The sequence below is a fragment of the Vicugna pacos genome, unplaced genomic scaffold, assembly GCF_048564905.1.
Source record: "Vicugna pacos unplaced genomic scaffold, VicPac4 scaffold_21, whole genome shotgun sequence".
NCBI classification, from domain to species: domain Eukaryota; kingdom Metazoa; phylum Chordata; class Mammalia; order Artiodactyla; family Camelidae; genus Vicugna; species Vicugna pacos.
In genome coordinates, this window is record NW_027328742.1 from 10,068,511 (window position 1) to 10,084,257 (window position 15,747).

The 15,747-nt window shown below is 37.5% G+C and overlaps 1 pseudogene; it reads right to left on the reverse strand.

Moving 5' to 3' along the window:
• LOC140694470 (small ribosomal subunit protein eS24 pseudogene) overlaps nucleotides 1–15,747 on the reverse strand; it is a 432,455-nt pseudogene that overhangs the window by 6,516 nt on the left and 410,192 nt on the right.

The following is a 15,747-nucleotide window of genomic DNA, read 5'->3' on the forward strand; positions in this document are numbered from 1 at the left end:
TATCATTCTAAGGGTTTCAAATTGAAAGAGAGGCTTCCACAATAGTAGGAATTGTGTTAGGTATGGCTGGGAGAGTACAAATCAGGACAATTTCTTTGGGGAAAATCAAAGTGTAAGAATCACAGGGAAGCTGTGAACAATGACCCCAACTGCTTGCAGCACTGATGTGTAATTCTTGTGACTCAGGAAACCAACATAAGCTACTTCTAGACATTTCAGCTGTCTACAGCACTTCAAGGATGATTCTCAGAATATTCAGTAGAATTCATGGGAAGCCCCATAAATCTTGATTTCAGGAGAATCTCCAGAAGCCAAAGGAGAATGTTGCAAATCATCTCAGCTGTCTACCTATAGCTGCTACTAGAATAAAGAATTCTGTCCTACTTTCAAAACTTCTATCCCAGCTAGTATCCTAGAACCACATAATGAAAGGGATTATGTAAAATGCAGACCCAGACATCTTTCTTGCAAATGTAGAAGAGATTGAGGGTAATGCCTAGTTGACAGCAGAGAGTTTGACAGTCCACCCCTTTATCAACTTAGCAGTTGTGCACATCTCTACCCATATTTAAAATTTTGAATAACAACATCATGCTTATGGTTAGCATATATAACTATACCTTGAATAACCAAAGATGTACTCACCTTGTCCCGCAAAATGGAAAACAAAGGTTTTTTAAGTTACTCTCTATTTTTTGAGTAATTTTCATTCCTTTTCTCAATGAGTCCTCTTTTGACATTCTGTAACTTTTAAAAAGAAGAATACATTATTAATTAATGTATAAAATATATGTATAACAAAGCTAGAAACAAAATATATATATCTATTATAGTCCTCATTTCTGAAACTGGTCTTGAGACCATGTTGGTTTATTTTTCTTCCTCCATAGTTTATTCTATTTTCCATTTACTTCAGTTAGAGTCACAGTTATTCTGACCCAAACCTTCATTTCTGAGCCATTAGTGGTCCTCCCAGTATTGCATTGCCATAGTCTCCCAATAACTTTTACTCTATACATGTAACTTCTACGTTTCACAAGAGAATATTGTACTTTCAGATATACTCCTTCATGTCCCACTGTATAACTTTATGAAACTACCCCTATTTCTCAAGCAAAACTGATATCTCCATTCAGTTCCATGATGTGTCTTTGCCTGAAGCATTAGGCATTATGACATAGCTAGCAGCAAAAGAAGCTCCAGAGTACCCAGTAACAGCCTCAACTTCCAGTTAATTACATTCATTGTGTGTCCCCAGTGGAAACATCCCTCCCTTGGGAATTATCATCTTTAAACCAGTGACTCCAAAGTTGCAAAAGAAAGAAGCAAAAAGTTTTGGAGTGGGTTATTAAGAGATAATAGAGAAAGAGGTCAATTTTCCTTCATTTCCAAAATTGTATGCTCTAGCTAGAGGAAAAACGTCCCCATTATTGATTTCTGGCTCAGAAAGTATATGCCACCATATTGGTTTTCCACAGACCTGTAACTATTAGCACCATAACTTCAGTGGGCTGTTCCACTATTCTATCAGGCAACTCACTTTGGGGTTATAAGATAGCTAAGACCAATGAATATTGTAATTCTGCATCTATTCTTTTGTTGTAAAATGAGTTCCTTTGTTAGAAGCAGTGTTGAATGTGATGCCTTCATGGTGAAGAAATATCCAGTATATCCATATATAATGTTGTAAGTAGAATCACTGCAGATTTCAGGGAGGATAAGCAAATAACATAGAGTTAAGTATCAATTCCAATGAGTAAAAATTCAGACTTCATGATGGAGTCTTCCATTGTGATTGCTTGCCACCAGGGAGTTGACCTGTATTCCCAGGGAATGATGCCACAATGAGCACTCAGTGTTGTCTCTACTGTTGGTATGTTTGGTGCTGAACAGTGACTGTTATCTGTGTTGTTAAATCTGTGGATAATTTTAACATATCCTTCCTGCAAAGGCTGATTTGTTCATAAACCCATGACTAGAGAAAGAAGCTGACTGAGATCCACCAAACAGATCATCTTGTCTACCTGATTAATAAGAGACACCTTTTCAGGGAGACCTTTTTTGTAAGAATTCACATGGATACAAATATTCTCATACCCTGTGCCCATTCTGAGACAGTTCCAGCCAAGTTCTTCCTCAGTCTTCCTTGTCATTTGCTCCTCGAATTTACTTCCTTTGACCATGTGGCTGAACCATTAGGTGTCATGCACAAACTGACATAAACTTTACCTCTGCATAAGTATTTTTCCAGGTAAAGGTAACTAGATGCATGACTAAAAGTTCTACTGGGAGTATCCCCTTCCCAAATGTCTTTTGGAGTATCCTTATAAAACTGCAGTGGTCCAATTCGGAGTTGTTATGGCATTCCATGTGGAATTTTTAGGCCTTTAAAATAGGCCTAAATTCATCTTTCTTATAATTGGTGGCATGACGTTTCTATGGTGCTGAGGGAGAAGTGGTTTTGTATCAATGGATCAATAGTAGTTACCATGAGAGTCAGGCATACATGAATTTACTTGATCCTTAACAACCTGCTAGAGTCCTATGTAACCCTTCCATTTGATGATGAAGACTGTCACACTAAATGACCCTAAATTTATGTCTTGGTGGAGCACACAACACCTCATCCATAATCTGTAACTCAAGTGGCATGGTTACATGGTGTTCTAGGGTCAGTTGTTCAGTCTACACCATGGCCTAGGAACAAGCTAAACACTGTGTTTTCAAAACAAGAATATATCTGCAAAACAGGGCATGTCTTTCTGTCAAAATTCTGGAGCTCCACTCTGTGATCCTGTTACTGGGATTGCCTGAGGTACCATATCAAAACCATATGAATTACAGATAATTAGATTATGACTGTATCTAGTAAGTCATTTGGCTGAAAAGGGAAATCGGCCTTCACTGCAGCCTGGACCTGCTATGAAATCTCTTCTTGGTCTGGACTGCAGTCACAGCTGGCACCACTGGTAACCTATGTAAATACTCAATAAATGGGTAGAATAACACATTCATATGCTGTCTATCTGCCTTCTAAAATGCAACCATCTTCACGAGTCATTGTGACTCTGTGTTAGTGGGAGAAGGTACAAGATACATCAACTTATTTTTCTCTTTTAATAGGATGTCCTAGTATTTCCTAGATCACTGGATTCCTAGAAATCCACTGAGGTAGGAGGCCACTGATTTCCCTGGGGTTTATTTACCATCTTCTAACATGTATATATTTTGTAAATTCACCTTGAGTACTTTCTCCTTCCATGTCGACTCAGCATTGTCATTAATGTGGTGGACCAATATGATACCCTGTGAGATGATGACATGATCAAGTTCTTTTTAGTCAATATGAGTCCTTTACAAACTCCTAAGTACTCCAAATCATCTGAGGATCTTGTTAAAATACATATTTTGATTTGGTAGTTCTGGAGTGGGACCTGAGATTCTGCATTTCTAACACTCTTCCAGGTGATGGTTACCATATTTTGAATAGAAAGAGACTAGTTTCAATAAGAGGCTCAGAAAATTGAAATATCCCTGAGGAAAGCCCCTAATGATATAATGTTCTCTCTTCCAAGTGAAAGCAAACTGCTTTTGGTAATCCTATTAATTGATATAGAGAATAAAGAAGATGCCAAGTCAATATCTGCATATCAGTTTGCAAGGTTTATGTTGGACATGCCCCAAAAAAGAGATCACAGTTGGAGCAGTAAATGCAAGTGGAGACATCACCTGATTAATCTGTGAAAATACACTTCATTCTCCAAGAGCAGTTTATCTTCTGCACAAGTTAAACGAGGAGATAAAAGAGAGTTAATAAAAATCAGCACACTGCATCCTTCAAATCTTTGATGGTAGAACTAATCTCTGCTTTCTCCCTAGGAAAGCAGTAATGTTTATAGCTTAATATTTGATAGAAAATACATTCCAGATGGTTTCACTTGGTCCTTTCTATCTTAATAGCCTCCAATGGATAAATGAAGGAGTAACCAGAGTATCCAATGTACATATGGTGCCAGTTTCCAAGTATATCTGACTCTTCTTTGCATCTAAGAACTAGAGAAATAACTACAGAATGGAGTTGTAAGCTCACTGTGGTCTTACTGTAAGTGGACTCAGGCTTAAATTTCATTTAACTGAACTTTTTATGCCCCTACTCTGACTAATACATCAGGTCCACAAAGATGTAGTGTTTGCCAAACATGTGGAGGCTAAACATTATGCTACTAGACAACAATGGATCACTGAAGAAATATAAAAATATCTAGAGACAAATGAAAACAAAAAACATGGTAATCCAAAACCTATGGGATGCAGCAAAAGCAGTTCTGAGAGGGAAGTTTACAGTGATACAAGCTTACCTCAGGAAATAAGAAAAATTTCAAATTAACAACCTAACCTTACACCTTAAACAACTAGAGAAAAAAGAACAAACAAAAACAAAAATTAATACAGCAAAAGAAATCAAAGATTAGAGCAAAAATAAATGAAATAGAGACTACAATAAAATAGAAAAAAAAATCAATGAAACTAAAAGCTGGTTCTTTTTAATGACAAACAAAATAGACAAACCTATAGCCAGACTCATCAAGAAAAAAAGGGAGAGGACCTAAATCAGAACTGAAAAAAGTAGAAGTTACAATCGGCACCACAGAAACACAAAAGGTCATAAGAGATGTCTATGAGCAACTATATACCAATAAAATGGACAACCTAGAAGAAATGGACAAATTCTCAGAAAGGTATAATCTCCCAAGACTGAACCAGAAAGAAATAGAAAATGTGAACAGACCAATTACCAGAAATTGAATCAGTAACTTAAAAACTCACAACAAGCAAAAATCCAGGACCAGATGTCTTCGCAAATGAATCCTACCAAACATCTAGAGAAGAGTTAATGCCTATCCTTCTGAAACTGTTGCAAAATATTTCAGAGGAAAGAATGCTTCCTAACTCATTCTACAAGGCCAACACCCTGATACCAAAACCAGACAAAGATACCACACACATAAAAAGTTACAGGCAAATATCACTAATGAATGTAGATGTAAAAATCCTCAACAAAATATTAGCAAAACAACTCCAATGATACATTAAAAGAATCATATACCATGATAAAGTGGGGTTTATTCCACGGATGCAAGGATTTTTCAATATCTGTAAATCAACCAATGTGATACACCACATTAACAAATTGAAGAAAAAAAATGATCATCTCAATAAATACAGAAAAAGATTTTGATAAAATTCAACATCTATTTATGATAAAAACTATTCAGAAAGTGGGCATAGAGGGAACATACCTCAACATAATAAAGGCTAAATATGACAAATCCACAGCTAACATCATACTCAAGAGTGAAAAGCTGAAAGCATTTCCTCCAAGATCAGAAACAAGACAGGGATGCCCTGTCTTGCCACTTTTATTCAACAGTTTTGGAAGTCCTAGCCACAGAAGTCAGAAAAGAAAAAGAACTAAAAGGAATCCAAATTGGAAAGGAAGTAAAACTGTCACTGTTTGCAGATGACATGATACTCTACATAGAAGATCCTAAAAACACTACCAGAAAACTACTAGGGCTCATCAATGAATTCGGTAAAGCTGCTGGATGCAAAATTAATATACAAAATAATTTCATTTCTATACACTAACAATGAAAGAGAAATTAAGTAAACAATCCCATTTACCATCACATCAAAAAGAATGAAACACCTAGGCATAAACCTATCCAAGGCAAAAGGCATGTACTATGAAAACTATAAGATGCTGATGAAATAAACTGAAGATGACACAAACAGATGGAAAGATACACCTTGGATTGGAAGAATCAATATTGTTAAAATGACCATACTATCCAAGATTCAGTTCAATCCTTATCAAATTACCAGTGGCATTTTTTACAGAACTGGAACAAAAAAAAATTTAATTTGTATGGAAACACAAAAGACCCCAAATTTTCAAAACAGTTTTAAGAAAAAAGAATGGAATTGGAGGAAACACGTTCCCTGACTTCAGAATATACTGCAAAGCTACAGTAATCAAAACAGTATGGTACTGACACAAAGACATATAGATGAATGGAACAGGATAGAAAGCCCAGAATTAACACACTAATAATAGTCAATTAATCTACAACAAAAGAGGCAAGAATATGCAATGGAGAAACGACAGTTTCCTCAGTAAATGTTGCTTGGAAAACTGGACAGCTATATGTAAAAGAGTGAAATTAGAACATTTTTTAACACCATATACAAAAATAAACTCAAAATGGACTGAAGACCTAAATGTAAGACCAGGTACTATAAAACTCCTGGAGGAAAACATAGAATACTCTTCAACATAAATTGCAGCAGTATTTTTTTTTTGGATTTATCTCCTAGAGTAGTGAAAATAAAAACAAAAGTAGGCAAATGAGATGTAATTAAACTTAAAAGTTTCTTCACAGCAAAGGAAACCATAAACAAAATGAAAAAGACAAGATTGGGAGAAGATATTTGCAAATGATGCTGCTGACAAAGGATTAACTTCCAAAATACACAGACAGCTCATAGAGCTTAAAAAAAAAAAAGGCCCAATCAAAAAATGGGTAGAAGCCGTAAATAGACATTTCTTCAAAGAAGATATACAAATGGCCAACAGGCACATGAAAAGAATTTCAATATTGTTAATTATTAGAGATGTGCCGATCAAAACTATTTTGAGACATTACCACACTGGTCAGAATGGCCATCATTAAAAAGTCTACAAATAATAAATACTGGAGAGGGTGTGGAGAAAATGGAGCACCTCCTAAATTGTTGGTGGTAGTCATTATGTATGGTGTATGGAGGTTCCTTGAAAAACTAAAAATAGACTTACCATATGATCCACTCCTTACCAATCCCACTCCTGGGCTTATATCCGGAGAAAAATCTAATTTGAAAAGATACATGTACCCCAGTGTTCATAGCACTATTTACAATTGCCAAGACATGGAAGCAACCTAAATGTCTATCGACAGATGAATGGATAAAGAAGATATGGTGTATATATATATACAATGGACTATTACTCAGCCATCAAAAAGAATAATGCCATTTACAGCAACATGGCTAGACGTAGAGATTATCATATTAAGTGAAGTAAGTCAGACAAAGATAAATATCATATGGTATGACTTATATGTGGAATCCAAAAAAAAACTAGCTTATTGAGATAGTACATTGAATGCAAAATCTGCACTAAGTGCACCCATATTAATACATTTTATGTTTCTTTTTTCCCTTGTCTTAAAATCCATTTCCCTACATGTTCTCCAGTTTCTGTTCATATTAATGGGCAAAAATCCTCTTTCAGTGGATATGCTACCTCTTCCAGAGTCAGGCATTATAACCATCAGAATTCTTGAATCCACAGGGATTTGTCTCAAGATTATGAATCTGGGAGCAATGAAGGGTGGTAGAGGTGGGTCTTAAGGAGAATTGGTATCTCTGTGCAGGCTACTTTTCAAATGAGGTCCCTCAAAGTGCTTTGGGCAAGGGAAGGCTAGCATCCCTAGTGACCTATTAGTGAGACCAACAATTAACAAATGCATTCATGGAAATACAGGTCCATGCAGTCAGCACTGTTTATCCTATGGCCTCAGACAGACTTTTTGTACAAAACTGATATTAAGGATTTATCCATGGTGTAACTAAAATTTATAAACTTTGAAAAAAAAAAGACCTAAATATTTAAATGCTATACATTCATTTAGTATGGTGTTATAACTTGTCATTGTATTCTCTATTAACATGTTAATTATCTAGTAGTTGTATAACTTAAAGAGAGAAAACTATTAATTGTTTAGATACATTTATTTTGCCCGTAGATTTATTTTGTTTGTAGTTTCCTTCTCTTATTCCTAAAATTTGTATTTAATTGTAATATGTTATACTTTCGAAGAAATAACTCTAAAAATTGTATAATGACTTCTTTCCCACCCCCTAACAGTTCAGTGCCTAATTCAATAGCCTTCATCTCAAGCTAATGAAAAACCTAGTCTCTTTCTAGATTTACATAGAGGAGCTCAAACTTGATGTGCTTTGATGATTAGTGAAACAATGCTTTATTTTATTTTTGAATATTCCAATAATACATGTTAACTATTATGTCAAGAAATAGTAAATCATGTAATCCTATTTAAATTTATGTAAACAGATGTGGTCATGGACAAGGATTCTTTCTGGGGAGGTATAAAGAATCATCATTTAAACTACCATTTAAATTATCTTAAGGTTAACTTCCAAACAGAACAACATTAAAATGCATAATCCTCACCGGCATAATGATGCTCTGGAAATCACAATCTCCATTTAAGAACTGCTTCTATTTAGCAAAGATAAAAAATGTGCTAGTGTTTAATTCTCTAGACAGGCACCATCAAATGTATATGCACGTCCCAAATAAAGAGGCAAATTCACTGAAGCCAGTTTTTCAGTTTGTGTAAAGTTTATAATGTGATACTAATTCACTTGACATTAATGCATGTTTATTTATAAGCAACCCAAAATGATTGAAAATAAAAAGTGTCAAGTAATAAATTATGTGAAATAGACATATTGAAAAAGTGAAATGATATAAAACCACACACAAAAAATAATCACAGCCTTTTTTCTACATGGATACCTGATTGCTTTTATATTCCCCACGAAGGTTTTCCTTGAGCCTCAAAGGATAAATTACACAAAAAGGACAAGTTTTCATTAATCTGAAAGGCTGACATTTTTATAATAAAAAAAGAAAATGTTTAAATAATATTAAGGATTGGTCAGAGTGACAAAAACCAGGCACCTAGAAAGGGAAGGTTGGTCTGCCATCCTTAATTTATGTAAGCAGAGATCAGGAAATTTAAAACTAAAAATTGTATTTTGCTTGTGAAAAGTTGCGTATGAAAATAGTCCTTCAGGGTGAATGTAGTCTTTCTTAAAGTCATATACACTGAGTTGCTTAGTTAACTGCCTGGTTTATCAATAACCCCTGTGTATACACTTCAACCTGGGATTCAGTGATTTGGAGAAGGGCATCAGCTTGCATGCAGATCTAATTCTTTATAGGCATCAATTATGTCGTAATGGCTAGAGGAATCAATGCCTAAAGCATCAAGACTGTGAAAATGCACGTATGATAACTGATCAGGTATCTAGCACATAGCTTATGACCATGAGTCCTAGCTATGTAAGAAAATACTAGCAGTCAGAAAAGACAATTGTCATCTCTAATTACCCTACCTACCATCGGCCTATGTCTGTGGCTATATTAACTGCCTCCTGTAAGGATGAACTGTCCACATGCTTACTGAGACCCATCCCTCCAATGGGCATGGTCTCACTCAAGTACATTGCTCCACACCTGCCCCCTTTCTCCTGCATCTTTATTTCACCCTCTCTATGGGATCATTTGCTTGACTATAAAACATCCTATAGTGGCTGCATCTTTCTGAAACCCTCCCTTGACCCCACATTCCCGACCGAGCTTCTGCTCATTCCTCTGCTCCCCTTTATAACAAAGCTTCTCATTATTACCTCTCTTTGGTTTTCCACCCAACGGCTAGTATTATCCTTATGAAGGGTAAGCACCCATTTGCATGGAATTCTTCAGTGGCTCCTATCTTAGAAGCAGATTTGAAGATGAAGGTTCTTGATCAAATGATTCATTAAGAAATTCTATGAGAAGGGAACATGAAGGAAGAAAGGAGAGCAGGACATGAAAGGGGAGGAAGATGAACAGAGAATGTGATTTCAGGCAGTGACCCACCCTCAGCCTGACCCCTTGGGGAGATCTAGTGTATAAATTTTACCAGAGAGTTGTGCCTACAATGCAAGGAAGCTGGACCTTCGTACTCCCATACTGCTCAGTTGTTTGCTTTAGGCCCCTCTTCTTGCTGCTCGTTAAGCAACCCATGCTCCTTCTCTCTGCTCTCACTCTGTTCTCTTTATGCCCTCTAACTTATTTTATATTTTTCCTTGCACTTGATATCTCTTGCCATAAAAATAGATCATGTTGGCTTCCTACTAAAGGCAGGGGCCCTGTTTTACTCAGCATAATATCTCAGAGCCTAGCACAGTGCCTGGCACATAGCAAGACCTCAGTAAATATTTGTTGAACTCCTGGGCATATATCTGGAGAAAACTCCAGTTTGAAAAGATACATGGACCCCAGTGTCATAGCAGCACTACGCACAATAGCTAAGACATGAACCAACCTAAATGTCCAGCAATGATGATCAGATAAAGAAGTTGTGGTATGTGTGTGTGTGTGTGTGTGTGTGTGTGTGTGTGTGTGTGCAGTGGAATATTACTCAGCCATAAGAAAGAATGAAACAATGTCTAGTCACCAGAAGAACTGTGTGTACGGTAACACTGAAAGAGGCTCCTCCCCCCAAATGCAAAAAACCAAGGGGAAATATTCACCCACCTGCTGTGTGAGCTAGAAATGAGCAGTGGTGCAGGCACTGTGTGTTTCTGTTTTTTTCCACCATAGGAAACAAAGGGCAATCAGATTCGTATGACAAGATGTCCTGGACACTGGGACATCAAGTGGTTTCAGGTTTGACATCCATCTCACTCTCTCTCTAAAAACCTCCAAGATTCTGAAATCAATTATTAGAGACTGGAATGAGACACCAGAGTGAAACTTTTTTTCTCAGTAACCTAAGATTCCCCACTCCCACTAGCTGTGACTCTTCCCAGAATCTTTTCACTTAGACATTTCCAAATGGTAAAGAAAAGCTAATAGAAGAGAGTAAAATTATTATTATTATTATTATTATTATTATTATTATTATTATTATTATTATTATTATTATTATTTACAGATAAGTGAGAAAGTGAAGTTCAGAGTTGAAGCAATGCTAAAACAAACTGTAACAAAGCTTTTCTTCTGAATAATTAACATTAACAAGTTATCTTTGAAAGCCAAAGGGAGGACAAAGGGAGCACGGGTCCACAAAGCACAGATCACCCGCCCATGGGGATTCTGAGACCTCCACCTGCAGGCTCATCTCTGCACCCAGATACATAGAGATGCAATAAGAAGCATGTTCACGGAGCCTTTGGGGGAAACTTCACTATGACTTCATATTTTCCTGTATTTAAATACTGAATGAGTATTCCCACAGACAATGTTCCCTATAAATTGGCTCCCTTCTTCCTAGAAGTATTAGATTCCCTAAAATGGCAAGCTTAAATAAAAGAAGAAATGGCATAAGAGAAAATTGAGATTACTGATTGCAATACCAAAGCAAAAGCATGTCATCGCCATCCTTCTGATATTTGGTTGGTACTAGTATTTCAGTAAAAAAGATGAAATGATGCCATCTTTTGTACTCTCTGCATGTGGTGTCATTCTAGACAGAGGCCTTGGTACCTGTCTGATGTTCCTGTATACTTTAGGCTTGAGTCTGTCCAGGCAGGATGACTATGGTAGAAGGTCCTGGTTAAAATAAACTGAAGGCGGTGCTAAGAAAATTGATCTGTCTTGTGACGAAAAGAGGAGAGGGCTGAGGAGCAAGTCTAGCCCTGGGATAAAGTATGTGCTAGTTTGCTAGGGCTGCCGTAATGAATGACTGCAGATGACTTAAACCACACAGATTTATTGTCTCACAGTTCTGGAGGCTAGATAGCAGAATCAAGGTACTAGCAGGGTTGATTCCTCCTGAGGATGTGAGGGAAAATCCGTTCCGTGGTTCTCTCTTAGCTTCCGGTGTTTTGCTGGAAATCTCTGCCATTCATTGGCTTACGGCAACAAAACTCCAGTTTCACATGGTATTCTTCCTGTGTCTTTGACTCTGTGTCCAAATTTCTTCTTTTTATAAGGAAACCATCATGCTGAATTGTGACCCAACCTAATGATCTCATATTACTTGACCATCTTGGAAATAAGGTCACATTCATGGAGACTGGGAGTTAGGACTTCCACGTCTTTTGGAGGGACGTAATTCAATCCAGAACAAAGTGGGGGGTGGGGGGCATCATGCTCCATGGGAGAGAGTGGGAACTGGACCTGAGAGATATCCTTATTCTGTTCCTCTCTTTGTTAATCCCTTTGTGATATATCCTCATCCAGGCATCTGTAGAATTATGGGAAGAAGAGATGGGGCCCACACTACATTCAAGGACTCTTTCCCAGGGCTCTGCAGTCAGGCTGAGGTCCTAACAGACTCTGGAAGAAATGTAAATGACTAAGAAACATAATGCACTGAAGCAGTAAGATACACTGAATGGACTATAAATGGGGGAGTCACATGGCCTGACTTTTCGTTTGTTTGTTGGGTTTTTTTAAAATTTTTTTATCAAGGTATCTTTGAAGCACAGTATTATATAAGCTACAAGTGTACAACAGAGTGATTCACAACTTTTAAAGGTTATATTCCACTTATAGTTATTATAAAATATTGCCTTATTCTCCATATTGTACATTATATCATTGTAGCTTATTTTATATATAAGCTTTTTTATTTGTACCTCTTAATCCCCTACCACTATATTTCCCCTCCCCCTTTCCCTCTCCGCACTAGTAACCACTACTTTGTTCTCTGTATCTGTGTGTCTGCTTCTTTTTTGTTACATTCACTAGTTTGTTGTATTTTTTAGATTCCACATATAAGTGATATCATACAGTATTTGTCTTTCTCTGTGGGACTTATTTCACTTAGCGTAATACCCTTCAAGTCCATCCATGTTGTTGCAAATGGCAAATTTTCATTTTTTTAAATGGCTGAGTAATATTCCATTGTGTGGAATGTATATGTGTATATGGAATGTATCTTCTTTATCCATTCATCTGTTGATGAACACTTAAGTTGCTTCCATATCTTGGCAATTGTAAATAATACTGCTATGAACATTGAGGTGCATGTATCTTTTCGAATTAGTGTTTTTGTTTTTTTCAGGTGTATACCCAGGAGTAGAATTTAGTATAGATTGCTATGGACAGATGTCAAGACTTAAGTAGGTTAGATTTAAGATTTTTATAATAGAAAGAATTCATTACACCCACAGAATTATCGATACATAAAAATAATTTGGAATTCCAAAATACTGAGACTCTAGCAATCCTAATTGGGATTGCATGCCTAATTGGGGAAAATCAGACAAAAACTTATCCCAGTATATTCCAGGGACACCTTATATGGAGCCAGAATAAGTGAATTTTTAGAATTAAGCCTTTTGAAGAGTTTAGGTTTAAAAGTCAAAATAACTTGAATAATTTCTTCTGAAAGGAATTATCTGACTCATCTCTCTTATACCAACAAGAAGTCTGTAAATACCCAACAGATGACCCACCCAGTCTGGCCAGTGAAGGTATTTTGGATGACGGCAGATAGTGTAGACTCGTTGTTGCATACCTGGCTTTTGGAGATAAACAGATCTCAGTCCTTATCTCAGTCCTGCTCTCTGCTCACTCTGAGCCTTGACCCGGTCACCTCGCCTCTCCGAGCCTGTCTGTTCATCTCTAAAACAAACTGATGGACTGATGGGTGCACAGCTTCTAGAGTCCTGGCGAGCATGAGATGAGATGATGAATGTACCACTATAAAGTGCTAGGACCTTGCCCAGCATATTGTGAGAACTCGATACACAGTAAGTATCAGTTTTAAAAGCCCAGGAGAGTGGCTCTTTCAGTCTCTTCAACTCCATGAGAGAAAAACCGTGTGATGCATTAACTTCTAAATCGACACATCCTTGTGCACCGCCTTTTGTGCCACTAATGAAAGGACATGCCTTTTTTCAAATGCCAAAAGTCCCACAAAGGAAATAACTGAAAATTACATACATCACCTAAGCCCCCCTTCCTTCCAAAAGAGAGAACAGCTTTTCATTTATAACCACTGGACATCTTAATCCAAGAAGAATCCTCATCATACTATAGACTGATGTCGTGTGAACAAAGCCTATTACAAATCAATACCACAGTGCATCTTTCCTGGTTGTCCCAAATTTCAAAGGGCTAGATTACCCTGCTGTGTATTTCTTTTTCCAGTTCAAAGCTTACAAGAAGCTGACAAGAGAAACTGGCCCATATAGTTCAGCTGACTTTAGTGAGAAACAGCATGTTCACTGGGTAAATATAAAAATGAGACCCAGACTTCCCAAGGCTCAGGATTTCCAGGCTAGTTGAACTGTCAGAAAATATATACCATAATAAAGATTTTTTTTTTACAAATGTGCAATTATTCTTTACAACACTCATGGGGACGGGTAGTATCCAAAATTAAGGTGGTCCACGGGCAAAAAATTTTAAAATAAATGTGAAGAAGCAGACATCAGTGTTTTCTGCTATATATACTTAAAGCCAGTGTGCTATCTCCCTTTTATGTCTTGCATCTGCTCTGATTCTTCACTATGGTTTCAAATATATCACTACTTTCTGACTCTCACCAGTTCACTAATTTTTAACAGAAGACTATCAAGAGGTCAAAACCCTGTATTAGGCTAACTTGGTTTACATTAAGATATAGTGCATTTCTTCACCTCAGAGGTGGCTTGGTTTATTGTCTCAGTATTAAGAATTGGCTTTTTGGGTTAGTGTTGGATTGGCTGACTTACTGGAAAGGCTCAGTTTACAAAGGGTCACAGAATAGAGTTTCTTCTATCTGAACAATAATCAATACGAATATTCTCTAGGCACCGTGAGTAATGCAAAGGCAGTAAGACACAATCCTTGCCCTTTGGGAACTAACAATTTAAGTAGGATGGAATGTTCAGAGACTGCAAAGACAACTGGTAGTTTATGGTCAACTATGCATGTGCAGCAGTGGACACACATTCTCTGTGTTCATTGCACGGGGAGGTACTACAACTGAGCCATGAGGCAAGCATCAGAGTTGAAGGAGGGGTGGAGGGTCTTAAACGTTTAGGGCTGAGGAAGAGTCAGTGTCCTGAGGAGATGGATGTTACCTAGATATGGTTGGAAGGAAGGGACAATAGCCTACTTTGGGCTGTTTAACAGACGCCATTGATGTTCTGCCCTGTGTTCCCCTGGTCCTGAGTTCACCCACACCTGTGGGAGATAGTTTCTTACACACAGATGACCACTTCAACTTCCTGTTCTCTCTGCTTCTCTGCCTGAGAGTGGGGAGGGCAAGCAGGCAGCAGGTTCAACCTAAAATTTAAAAGTGTGTATGTGTGTGCGGGGGTGTTGCTTAACAACCCCAAAGTAAACCTCAGCCCACAGGAGATGGAGTTGGTGAGTTAAGCCCCTTGCAGAGTTAGGAATGCCTGTGTCTTGATACCCGTGCTCCATCATAGCATTTATCACATGATTGGGAACAGCTAGCTGGTCTACCTGTCTGTCTGGACTTAACTGTGACCTCCTTAAGGGCAGATTGGGACTTCTTTCTTTTCTCTGAATTCCTAGGACCTAACCATGGGCCTGGTAAATAAACAAATGCTCAATACATGTTTTTTAGGGAATTACAGTGTCCTAGAGGTGGCACCCTCAATGACTTCTGGTTTCCTGGTTTCCACGTGGGAACCTGTGCATCTGGATGTTCTTTTCAGAGGTCTTTGTTTGCCCTTATCTCAACCTAAACTCCTCAGGACTGGGAACTACAGAATTTGGTTAACGTCCTAAGCATGAGAAAAATCCACTCATCTGTTGAGGCTGGATGAATACTTTTGTCCCCCTCACTCCACTATGGCAGAAACACAGAAAAAGCCTACTTGTATATTTCCATTCTTTTTGTGATAATAGATCTTCTGGGAACTGTGTTTTCCTTTTTGTAACAT